Source organism: Sapajus apella, unplaced genomic scaffold (assembly GCF_009761245.1).
Source record: "Sapajus apella isolate SASKATOON/1434 unplaced genomic scaffold, GSC_monkey_1.0 scaffold142, whole genome shotgun sequence".
In the NCBI taxonomy this organism is placed as follows: Eukaryota; Metazoa; Chordata; class Mammalia; order Primates; family Cebidae; genus Sapajus; species Sapajus apella.
Window position 1 is genome coordinate 685,973 of NW_022437082.1, and position 12,654 is coordinate 698,626.

General features: G+C 52.6%; 1 protein-coding gene across 6 annotated transcripts in view; it reads left to right on the top strand.

The window, feature by feature from the left end:
- Positions 1 to 12,654, top strand: part of MAMLD1 (mastermind like domain containing 1) — a 141,113-nt gene that overhangs the window by 324 nt on the left and 128,135 nt on the right. For 4 of the 6 annotated variants that reach the window (XM_032264134.1, XM_032264130.1, XM_032264135.1 and 1 more), the window contains exon 2: positions 508 to 573. The gene's annotated coding sequence lies outside the window, so the exon portion shown is untranslated. Of the gene's footprint in view, positions 1 to 507; positions 574 to 961; positions 1,218 to 12,654 lie in introns of those variants that run through there. The other 2 variants (XM_032264131.1, XM_032264133.1) reach the window with 1 other exon arrangement.

Below are 12,654 nucleotides of genomic sequence, written 5' to 3' on the forward strand. Positions count from 1 at the left end.
CTCTTCTCTCCCCTCCCCTCCTCTTCTCTCCCCTCCCCTCCTCTTCTTTCCTCTTCTCTCCCCTCCCCTCCTCTTCTTTCCTCTTCTCTCCCCTCCCCTCCTCTCCTCTCCTCTCCCCTCCTCTTCCCTCCTCTCCCTTCCCCTCCTCTCCTCTCCTCTCCCTCCATCGTGTCTCTACCTCTCTTATCTCCGCCGGTGCCTCTCTCGGTATCTGTCTCTCAGTCCCTGCCTTCTCTGTGTCTCCTACAGTCTCCTGTCTCTCTTGGTCTCCCGGTCCTGAGCGCTCTCTCGCTCTGTTACTGGTGAGCGCTGGCTTTCAGCTCTCCGTGCCAGCTCTTCATGTGTCCCGGCCACTGACGTCTCACCAGCTCGCTCTCCCCAGACGCGGAAAGTCCACCTTCGGCGTGTGGGTTTCCCAAGCGCGCTGGGCCCCGCTTGCGGCCCTCGGGGGCGGGCTCTGTCTGTTGGAGGCGCTCCGGTAACCTTGCTGTCGCCTCTTCCCACCAGTGCACCGCCTGGCCGAGCCACCTGACGCCGAAACGACCAGCCTCTCCTGACTGCGAAGCAACAAAGGTGAGTGCACCGGTGCCCCTTTCGCCCCTCCGATCCCTCCCCAGCTGCCCTGGTTCGAGTCGACTGGAGAAATGAAGCAGCCACAGCGAAGCCAGCCTGCGGCCGCTTTCTCCTCTAAAGACTGGTGGGAGGGCCTGGGAGGCCCCTTGGGCGGCCGCACTGCTTTGGCTGCCCCCGGCCCCATCCCGGCGTGGAAACCCAGAGTTTCCAGGCTTGAGGGTGGCGGGGTCGCGGGTAGGGCAGCGCGGCTTCCCCTTTAAGGCCGGAGCCGCTCGTCGCCGTGAGTGTGAGGGTGTGTGAGTGTGCGGCGTGCGTGTCTCCTCCTCCCCGAGTGACACAGCAGTGAGAAATGCCTATCAGTAACTTAAACCCCCGAAACTCCACCTTCCGGGCGCGCGGCGCGGAGCCGGGCGGTGGGAATGGAGCGAGCAGATTGAGGCCGCCACTGCAGCGCCGCCAGCATGAACTTGGCCGCGAGCTGAAGCGGCCGGCGGCGGGCGGGCGCGGGGGCACCGGCCGCTAGCCAGGGGGTGATCTGCAACCGGGCTGGGTTACTAGGCGGCCGCCTGAGACTAGGCTGCCTGCGCCGGCGGCCGCCCGCCCCTCGGACACTGCCCCCGCCGCCGCCGGAGCTCTGCAGCACGGTAAGGCTGAGGGCGGGCGCAGGAGGTCCGACTGTTCTGGGGGGTCCGGGGTACACTTCTGGCCCCCAGTTATGGTCCCCATTGCTGAGGATCGGGGTCCCGAGATGCTTCGAGCCGGTAGACCCTAAAGTTTGCTCTGACCACACGGCCCACCTGGCGCTGCGGGCGGCCGCCCCCTTCTAGAACGGCCGGGCAGTGCTGGGCGCCCCTCGAAACGCCGGAGACCATGGCCTTTGGCTCAGCGCCCATCTGGCGTCTGAAATCGGGCGAGGGCAGCCACGTACCGGGGAAGAAAGGTAGAAGGGCGCAAGCTGCGCGGGTTCATTGGGCTACGCGGGGCTACCGGGAGGCTACCACTATGTCCCAGCACCCCCGAACCGCTTGCAGCCTGGGTGTCACCGGCGACGGTGCCTTCACATGCCAGCTCCCACAGCCCAGGCCAGTAGGCAGTGGCCGCTGGGTGAAGGATTCCCCCACCCCAGCGCTGTTTGCCGCCTCGGAGAGAGAGTGTGGAGTGTGCGCGCCGAACCCGCTGCCCTGCACTCCTTCTCCTGCCAACTCCTGGGGAGGGCAGCTCGGAGCTGAGCTGGTGCTCTCGAAACAGCCCCAACTGGGTTCCTGCGGAGCAGCGCCGGCACCCCTGCGTCAGAGTCCGCGCTCCACGTTCCCCAGCATCCGCGAGAAGACAGAGCTGGGCGCCGGGCGCCGGCTAGCGCGGGCGGGAAGCCCCCCGGAGCGCCGCCAAATACTTTTCTCAGACACTTGGCTTGGCCAGGCTCCGTCCCAATGCAGTGTGTCCGAAGCCTCCTGGAAAGCTGGAGATGTCGTCTGATTGTGATCCGTTACTAAATTCGGACTGAGCAGACATTAATAGGATTAGTGGGCCAGAAAGCTCGGCCCTGAAGCCATCGGAACCTGGGCAAACACGCGCCTCGGGCTGGGGCATTCACTCCCGCCGCGCTCCTGCAGCTGGGTGCGGCCGACCCGGGCACCCCGAGTGTGGGTGTGTGTGAGCAGGCGGGAGCACAAGGTGGCTGGGGGACGTGGGGAAAAGGGACTCCCTTTGCTGGGGTGGCTTGTCGTTGTTGTTTGGCAGCACGGTGCCCCCCGGGGGCGCCGTCCCCACGGCGAACGTGCTGTTCACGGGTAAGCAAACCGAGGCCGGCTCTGGGACATTGTCTGCGAGGGCCAGCGAGCCGAGCTTACTAGAGGCGGATGCGCTGGAACAAAGGCGCAAAGTCTCCCTGAAGCCGACCAATTTTGAAAGAGTTGGCTGAGAAGAGGGCCTGGGTCTCCCCGGGTAGATCCCGGAGGGAACTGTGCGGCCCTCAGCGGCCCTGGCCGGCGGCTGGGGAATGTGTTCCCCGGTTGCGGTGAGCTGGCGGGCGGCACCGCAGCCGCGCGGCCCAGCTCTTGGCAGGCGTGGGTTACCGCCCGAGTGCCCACCGGCCGGGCGGGGTCGACCGTGCAGCCGCTGGGGCTTCCCGGCCGCCACTGCAGCTCTGGGCCCCTGGAGGCCGCGCAGCTTCTTTACTTCCCTCCCTCCCACCTCTTCTTGTCTTTATAGATCCCCCCTCCCTCCCACCACCGCCGCCGCCGCCGCCGCCAACAATCCGCTTTATAAAAAGCCCCTTTGTTTCCCAGGAGGCTGGAGAGAGGGAAGGGGAAAGGGACGCAGAGGCAAGGGGCGGGGGCGGCTGTCTCCAAGTGGCTTCGAGCCGCTCGGGACAGGAGGGCAAGTGTAGGCGATGGGGGAGGGGCTGTGTTTCAGGGACCCTCTGTGGGAACCCAGGAGGGCGCACGAAGCCCCAGCCCCCGGGCCCTCGCTGCACGCCCAACCGGTCAGCCCTGGACACCCTAAACCCCGGCGGCCCGGACGGCCCAGTCCACTGCACTGCGAGCGGGCGGGCACGCGCAGAGGCCCTAGGCGGCAAGCGCTCGGCGAGGTGGGGTGACGCGACTCGCCGTTGCGCTCGCCGGGCTCCGGCATAGGGGGCGCCCTTTCCTTGGTTTCGCTTTGCAGCGGGCGCCCCTCGCCGCCGGAGATCAGGGCAGCTGTCGCGCCCGCCGGTGGCTGAGACGGCGGCAGCGGCTCGGAGGCTTCAGCCACCCGAGTCTGGCTACACAACGCATTTCTTCCCGCGCCCTCCCGCCACACCCTCCGCCCCGCCACACTCAGGGGCTCAAACTCTCCGAGCACCCTTTGTTTGGAGGCACGCGGGCAGTGGGAGCCGCCACCTCCGGGGTTCCTGTAGCCTGGGCGGGCAGTGAGGATGAGCGTGCCCCTCTGGACCGCACGCTGGCCTGCTGCTTCTGCACCTAACTCAGGGTCTGGCACTAAGCCGCCAGCTTTAGTTAGATTGACGATTTAGCGGGTCCTTATCCCTTCTACCTGCCCCCCTAAAACTTTCGAGAACCAGGGATTGGGCTGAGGAATGTCAAATACAATGTTAGAAGTAACCTTTCGCCATTCTATCGGCCTGCTCCGCCCCTGTGCCCCAAAGCGCTCTGTTTCTCTTTTGGAGTTTGTTGGGGAAGGGAATACTGAAAAGAAAAAAGTGACAAATAAGGAGAGTGGGCGGGGCTCAAGCTCAGGCTGGTGGGTCTCCCAAGCGAAGTCAGATTCCACCCCCTTTCTGGCCGCCTCCACCTCTCCCACTTCCATTTAATCTGATGTCGACGTTTTATTTGTGCCTTTTTACATATCTTTCCCCTACTCCCCTCCCTTCCCATCTCTAGAGTTTATTAATAAGTGCTGGTCAAACATTTGTTCTCCGGTCTTTGGAGTAGATGAAGCGTTAACACCCCCAACGTGTGTACACACATCCCAACTGCATCTAAAGCCACAAGAAAGTAATCAAAGGGTAAACTACTGGTTCTGCCTTCTCCTCCCCCCTTTGTGCTTCTCTTCGGAGCAAGATCATTGGAAAATAAAGCTGCTGATGTGCAAGATGGAACATATGGTGCCTCCATAAGAGAGAAGCTGAAATGGCCTTGAACCTGCCGGACAGACCAGCTGTTTGCTGCCAGCCAGAGCAGCTAATCAGCTTCTTCCCCTTAAAGTAACATCCTTCTTTTCACTTGATGACCAGTTTGCATGTTAAATAGGATATTCTCCAGAGGGGAAAAGTGATGGGTTACCATACTGCTTTGTGCTTGGTGGTTCTCCAATGCCTGCTTCCTGCTCTGGGAGCTACTCTGCCCTCTCCCAGTGCCTGCCTGCGATGTGTGAGTGTTTCTTTCAGTACCGAAGTAAGAGTGTTGCTCAAAGTGGAACTTGGGACAGAAAAGGCAGGAAAAAAGAAAGAGATAGGACTGAGACATTTCCAGATGTCTGGAAGGAAACCTCTCTGTTTGGTTCAGCTTCGGAAAAAAGTAGCACTCTTTCCCCTCTTTCCCCCTTTAAAAGTATCACAAAGAGCTGAAGCTTTTCCATACAAGATCTCCTTAAAAATCATCCTCTTCCGGCCGTGACCATTTTCAGTTTTCCTTCAGTACAACGTGTTGGGGGTGGGGGGTGGGGAACAGTTTGGTGTTGGAAGAAGAAAGCCTTTAGGAGATACAAGGAAATTCCATGTTAGGAAATCATTAGCAAAGGGTGATTTCGTCTGTTTTCCTGCCACTGACGCTGAAAGTGACACAGATGTGTGGGTTGAAATAGGAACGTCATTGAATTTTTACACTCCACCAGGAAATACCCTGTTGCTGGTGTGGGGCAGGGGCTACACATTCACTGCATCCTAAGGTAGGAGATTCACTATTGTCAATCCTTTTTACTAAGGAAAGGAATTTTTTTAGCTTAGCCAGCATGCTTAGTGTCTTTTCTTTCCTTTTAAATTGCTCATCTAAAGGCATAAAATGCACCTGTTAATGGATGATCCCTAAGAAACTCAATTACTATCTGGGGTTATGAAAGGGAATAAACTGCTCTTAGACAAGCGGTTCTTCTGAAAATAGCTGGACTATGCCTCTTCTTTAAAGTAGCCTCAATGTGAAGTAACTCCCCTTTTTTAAGATTCTGATTTTTTTTCTACAACAGTGCATTGCACAGATCATTAGCCTAGGAGCTGGGAAACTTGTGTTCTAGAAAGCTCTGCCCACTAATTAGCAGAGTGATCTTGGACAAGTCCATCCTTTCTCTCCTCCAACCCCATGACCTCTGAGTCTGCATCTTTTCCAGTTTTAAAACACTGTGGTTTGTGAATGAAATAGTCATTTTCTGGGAAAGTGAAACATCAAGTTCAACCTTGTCATAGGGAACCAACTAGACAGATAATAAAATGGGGCTGATATTTGGAAGTGCAGGGATAAGAAGGAGGAATAAAAAAAAAACTGCAGAAGGCCGATCAAAACAATACAAAAGTGGAAAGTGTTCGCCTTTTTGTGTCTTTTCCAAGTGTGAACTTCTAACCCAGAATCAGAGACAGAGGGATCAGAAATCAACCCGAATATTCTCTTGTCCAGTACTCCTGTTGACGGCAGGCCTCCTAATCATTGGGTTGCTATACAGATAAGTCATCTAAATTCTTTAGACTAGACTGGCATCTTTCCAAGGACTCATCTAATGTAGAGTAGATCTGCTGCTTTGGAGTTATGTAGCAAAGGCTTCAAAGACAAAAAGGCCTTCCGTCCTCACACATGTGCACCACTGGACTGTGGGTTCTGAACCCACTGTTGAATCTTTTCTTTTCTTCCTAATCTAGGTGATTTGTTTTTTAGATCACATTTTCAACTTTGAGGATACAGCAGCCATGTAAGAACCTGCCACTGTCCTACTTGATGTTAATATTGATTTTTTAAAGGGGCAGAGGTGAACATTATGAAGAAGGACTCTATCCTCTGAGCTCTTTGGCAATTATCTTGCTGCCATAAATGTTGATACACATATAATGGATGTAACTAAAAAATCTCCTTATCCAAGCAGAAAAGGCTGAGTGTTTGGTGGAGCAGATAGAATGCTGAGTGTGTGAATAGACCGACCCAGATGTCGCTGGGGAGGGAGATAAGTGATGGAGGAACAGGAGCTGGTTACTATGGATCAGCACAATAAACCAATTCCCATCATACACCTCTCACAACGCCACCGAGGGGTAACCTAGGCAGCACCAGTCAACTGTATGGCAGGAAAAAAGCATCGCAAGGCCCAGTTGGAACCGATCTGGTTTTGTAGGCATTAAGTCCTTAAACATCTTCAGTACTTTTAGGAGGGAAATTTCGTAAATCAGAGTGAACCTGAAGAGATTTTGTTGCAAATGCTTATTATTTCTTATTTTTGTTGTGTCATTGTTATTGTTCTCTGGTCTGTAAAGGTGTCAAAGGAAGAAGAAAAGGCTCCATGGAGCTGTCAGGGCAGTTAGTCAGGGTGTTCCCCATGGAGGTAAGAAACAGTAGCTTGTGTTATAGGATATTTACATGCCAAAATTGCAGGTGTATAGTCTTGTGGGGTCCTGCTCCCAAATTACAAGCCCAGGGCTGCTGAAGCCTCAAGAGCATTTTCTTCCGGAGGAGGGGACAGAAGGAAAAGAGTTGAGTTCCCTCATTTCTCTGCCCCCAACCCCCCCACTCTGGTTGCCTTCTTTCTCCCCCTTCACAGAGCCTCCCTGGTTTCCTTCAAACCTCAAGTTTCCTCCTAAAATCTGACGTCTTTATAACATGCAAAGCAATCAGATATGAAACAGTTCAAAAATATTCCCCCCAGGGGAGGGGATAGCAAGAGGCATCACTGGCTGTAGGCACTGAGCTCCCAGAGTAAAGGCTTCCAGAGACAGGACCTAAGGAAGGTTTGGGCGCAAGAAGCAAAAAGCTCTTTGCAAAGTTTAGGAGACCTTTCCTTGCCCATATGGGCTATCCCAGGCCTCCCCAAGGCCCCAGCTTCAGACTACTCCCTTCCTTCCTTGGCCTGCAAGAGGGTAGGCTCTTTCTGCCCCTGCAAGAGTAGCCCCTCCACACCATGGCAACTCAGTTCTGCCTGGCTGCCCTCTGACCCCGGCCCAGCCAGTGCCCCTTTCTGCACTGCCCAATTGGAGCCTCCTAGCCCCCCATTTCCTTGGCAGGTGGGTGGGGGAAGCTGCCTTACTCTCCCATGTACCCTGCTGCTTGCTCTGCCCAGTAAATACCCAGTAAGTGGATTTTGAAAAATGCCATTTTCTTAAGTCTGAGAATTGTTCCCTGAGGTTCAGAGAAGAATGGAGCAGACCAGGGACTATCATTTTGTTGGAAGAGGGCCAGGCAGGCCAGCCATTGATTTTCCCCCTTTCTTCCACCTGTTCGAGTACCTACACACTAGACCATAGGGATACTGTTCAGCTGATTTTGGAAGAGATCACCGGAGGCCACAGCTAGTTAATGGCATCTGGGTCAAAAGGGCCTGGTGGCCCCAGCTTGTGTCCACCTTTCAGAGGAAAGTGTGGGTCTTTGGAGAGTAAAGACAGGACAAAAAGAAGTCTGAACACATTGAGGAATTCCAAGTTCTTGGTCCAATTGTTCCAGTCCCATCCCCTCCCCATGAGTAGTGCATTTCCATTTTTCCCTGCATTTCAATCTGAAATTCCACCCTCAGCTTCAGCAGCATGCTGGGACAGAGTGGGGAGGAGGAAGACAGGATCCAGCTCTGCCTTCCTTTCTGTGGCCCTGCTAGTCTGTTGACCATTGCACCTGTACATAGTTGGCACAGGTGCACCACCTCACCTGCAAACCCAGATGCTGAGAGATGGAGAATCTTACAGCTAGAAGAGTAAAGCCCCATGATTTTATAGAAGAGGAAACTGAAGCCCAAGAAAGCATCTGAGTTTCCTAAGGGGCCATAGTAAAGGGATCCCAAAGTTGACAGAACCCTGGTCTGCAGTTCTCAGTCGAGTGTGGAACATCCATTTTGCACCCATGAGTGGGCAGACAGGCTTTCCTTTTGAGGCAGAGCAAATGTGGTAAAAGGAAATGCAGCCAGTGGAGGGAGAGCATTTTTAACTGTGGTGTAATATAATCTGCCCTGTATCAACATGAGCTTTGCACATGTTGTTAGGACAGCAAAAGGGCATATTAGAATCTGAACTCAAAGTCTGGAAGTAGATGGAGAATGGAGATTACAGATTAAGAATTAGAAGGGAGCGTGTCTCGTTTTCGAGTTGCTGTCAGTGAGTCAGGCAGCCAGCCCCGTGGAGGGCTTGACTGGGTGGGCTCTTTTGGCAATGGTGGGAGGTTGTTTGGGTTTGGCTCTTAATGAGATCTCAGTGTTAATATCTGCCTCTGGAAGTTCCAGCACCGGCCTCAGAATTTTAAGTGGGACAGTAGTTTTGGTGCAGTTGCCAACGTCACATGGTTTGCGTGTCTAATTCTGAAAGACTGGCATGCATTATGCTAGGCTTCGGGAGGAGGGCACAGCGTTTCTAAGCCGCTTGTCTGTCAAGGATTAATTTACCCTCTAATTACTACATTTTTTTCGCAGTTTGCTGCACGAACGTGTTGTAACAAAGCTCAAAGAAGTATGCCATTTTATTTCCCTGCCACTCTAAAATTAGTTTCCGGAATATGGAGTCAAACCTGACACACTTGGTGTTAAAATAATTGTGCTGACATTCAAGTTAAAGTGAACAATCTGGTTGTTTCTAGTGATCCGCCAGCCATGGGGTAAAGAGCATTATCATGTTAGTTGCCATGACAGTCCTCAAAATGAGCCCTGAAAATATCAAGGAGTGTCACTGCACTAATCCTACCAGGGGAGCACTGGACACAAAGGTAACACCCGAGCACATGGCTGGGTGGAGTATGACTGATGCCCTGCGCTGTAGCGCAGCCAGGGAGTCCTTTCTTGCTGCTAATAGGGCTGGTGGTGAGGTCTTGTCCAACAGCGTGAGGTGAGGAGCCTGCCCCTGGGGCCAAACCTGTTCTGAGTGGCTGTGACAATGAAATCACAAGATGAAGTTAATGGGGATTCTCCAGGCAGGCTTTTCTCCCTCCTCCTGCCTACTCTTCCTGGCCCCCCACCACCAGCACTCCCCAAGAGTAATAGCCCTTTGGCAGTCCTACAAATCTCATTTATGCCCATCTTCCCAAACAGCAGCAGTAGATCCCAGAGTGGGAAGCCCATTCCCCATTCTGGGTGCTGGGGAAAACTGCATTCTCAGGCCCTGGGTGGGGGGTCCTAGCAGCATCGTTGGTTGACTAGTTTGGGTCCACAGAAGCTGATTTGTGGGATTTGAAAGATGGCCAGGTTAGCCATTCGTGAGTTCTCATCTCCTTGCTCAGGCAGTTGTGAAGAGCTCGCTCTCTCTCTCTCTCACACACACACACACGTACACATGCAAAAACACATGCACACACTCATCCTCTCTCAGGAGTAGAACTTTGCCAAGACAGCAAAGGCTAGGTCTGAAGCCCTGTTCTGCATCTGGCTGGGGACAGCCTCACTGGTCTTTTCAGCCATGCCTTTGGCTGCCAGATCCTGAGCAAATCGAGTTTAGGTTCAGTCCCCCCATCTTTCACTTCCTGGTTTCTAGATCTGCCTCCTGCTTCTTCCACCCCCTCTCCACCTTACCTAGAAAGGTGCCATCCTCAGCCCGGTGTACCTTAGTGGAATTCCCTTCCTCTGGAGAATCTGGAGTCTCTAACTTGAACTAAAAGATGCAATTGTTACCATGCCTTGGAGAGAATCTTCTGTTTAGGGCACAGGTAAGGAGGTGTTCAGGGCTTAGGGAAGCCCTCCCTCCATCCCACCAAATGGTACCATGCCTGGCATAAAGTTGATCCTATTTATGAGTTAGAGAATAGCCAAGACTATCTGGCTGCCAAGATTTTTCTGAGCTTGCCCTCAGGGAAGCTCACCCCAACTGGTCTCCTGAACCTCAAATCATAACAAAAATGACTCCCGATCCTCTGAAGCAGGGGTGGCTCTTTGCCTCTTGTGGATCACAGACTTCTTTGAGAATCTGATAAAAGCCCTGGGTCTTCTCCTTAGACCACTGAAAAATCATATGCACTGTTGCATCTAATTTAAGGTATTGCTGGGCCTTAAGCCCACTCATGGTTCTCTTGGGAATCTTTGGTCACAGGCTAAGAACCTCAATATGAACTTCCCCTTTGGTGGAAGACATTGACTAACTGTGACGTTTTAGGCAAGTCTGTGAACCTGCCCAAGTCTCAGTGCCCTCAGTTGTCAGATGGAAATATCCGAATGTCAGTTCCACCCAGCTTGCAGCATTGTGGGCGATTCAAAAGAGATGGTGTTGGTGAGGCGGTCTCGTAAACATCAGGCTCGGGGCACACTTATGGGTTGCTCTCTTTAGTGTCACTATTCATTTTGCCTTTCCATTTGATGTGAAAAATTTAATGAAAGAAAATCAGGCTTCTTTTGACTTGAAAATTCATTTTGTCCCTTTCTTTGATACTGCATAAGTTATACCCAGGCAAACTAACATTAAAGAGACTCTGGCTTGGGAGGGGCCTCAAAGAGGATGCAGCATGTCCACGATCTAGCCAGTTTTAGAGATTCCAATTACCCAGCCCTCAGCAGTTCCAGAGTCAGTCAAGGGTGTGTGTAGCCAGCCCAGTGCCTTGAGGAGGCTCCACATCTGCCTGCTGCAGAAGTGAGCAAATGGGATGTGAGAAGGCAGACAGTTGTTTGGTTTTTCACATTTCAGTACTGTCACACCTGGCATGAGAAGGTGAAGTGGATCCTATGTGTCTCTCTTGTAGTCACTGAAAGGGCCTAGGCAGCCCCTCATGAACACTGGGAAGTAGACTCACCCCAAGATCTGTCCTTTTGGAGAGGAGCCTCAGGTTGGGCCTGCAGGTGTGGAGGGGTCTACTTAGGAGGAAAGAGGATAGATGGACTCCCTTCAAACAGCCCTCCACAACCTCCCACATCCAAGCCTGGAAGCATGGAATGTCTTCTCACGGCAAGGCCACAAGGGCTCTTATATCAAAGGTGGGGAAACTGAGGCTCAGAGAGGAGCTGGTGCTGGCCCTGGGTCTCAAGACAAGTCATGAGGACGTTTCCTTGGCCCTAGTTGATCCTGTGCACCTTCCAAGTTCTCTGTCTGGCTCCTCACAATAGTACATTTTCAATTCTCCTAAAAACACAAGCCCATCATCATATTAACCTGGCCCTAATGAATGCTCAGGTCCTCAATGTCAGCCCTAGAAAGTAAATAGCAGGTTTGGAAAGCCCTTTGAACCCTCAGAAGGAGATCCTGGCCTTGCTGAGCCTGTTGCTATGCAGTTCCAAAGTGGAGGCAGCCACACATTTGCAGAGCTCTTAGTCCCTTCCCCCACCCCACGTGGATTTTAGGAACCTTTGGGAAGGAAATGTGTTGCTAGGAGCTTGGGCTCTCCCTCTCCTTTAGAAAGAGAGGAGAACTGTTTTTGCTTTGAATTGCCTTGCAAACAGATTGAGGTGTCTCCCTGCCCATTCTTTCTTTTGTTAAACCAACCTGATTTGCCAGGGCTGGCTAAGTGGAGAACATGTTGAAAATAGTGCTTAGGGCATAGTACAGGGTCACTACGAAGAGTGGCTCCCATTCCCATCCTTGGCCAGAGCATCTCGGCCTTAACTTCATCATTAATCTGGAGGGAGAGAAATCGTGCAAGTCAGTTGAAAGCAGATGCCACCTAGGGATTTTAGGCACCATCACGTCATCAAACAAAATGAGAGTGGTTTGTAAATTGGAAAGTTTGGCAGGGGGTGGTTGCCCTTTGGAAGATTCACTGTTTCAGACCAGCTTTCTGAGTCTGGGAGGAGTCCCTGGTGCTACAGAGGGAAGAATAACCCCCTGGGGGTCTGGGGCGTGTGGTCCGGCTTCAACTCTGATACCAACTAGCCATGGCACTTGGGACAAGCTATTTTCTCGGATTGGGGTGTCAGTTTCCCCATCTGTACAATGAAGGAACAGTCTAGGGGCATCCAAAGAGCTCCTCCAGCTCTGGCATTCCATAATCCTCCAGTAGAAAGTTAAACTCTAAGTTACTTAAAATATTTGAAAAGGATAAGTAGTAATTTGTTGTTTTTAAAATTATCAGAGACTTGAAAGCATGGGGTTGTATTTTTGTTTGGTTACGTGGGGACTGTGACTGTTATGTAAGTGATAACAGTTTTAGAAGTTTTCGCTAAATACAAAGAGTTTAAATGTATTTATGTAGGACCAAATAATTGAAAAGTTGGAAATTCCTTTAGAGGCCCCTTGTTTTATGCATGAGGAGGCTGCAGCTGAAGAAAAAAGCATGCTTGCCCAGGCTTCCCTGGCAAGCTGCTAGGAGCTGTGCTGCCCCGGGACCCAGGAGGCCCAGCTCACAGCCCACTGCTTGCCCCACACAGCACTTCCTAGGCCCTTACAGAAGAAGCCTCCAGGCCCTCAACTCCGTATGGGATCTGCGTCAGCAGAATATAGGGCCGAGTGATTCTGATTTCTAGCTATCAGATACTAGCTTATCAGAAAGGAATTTTTGT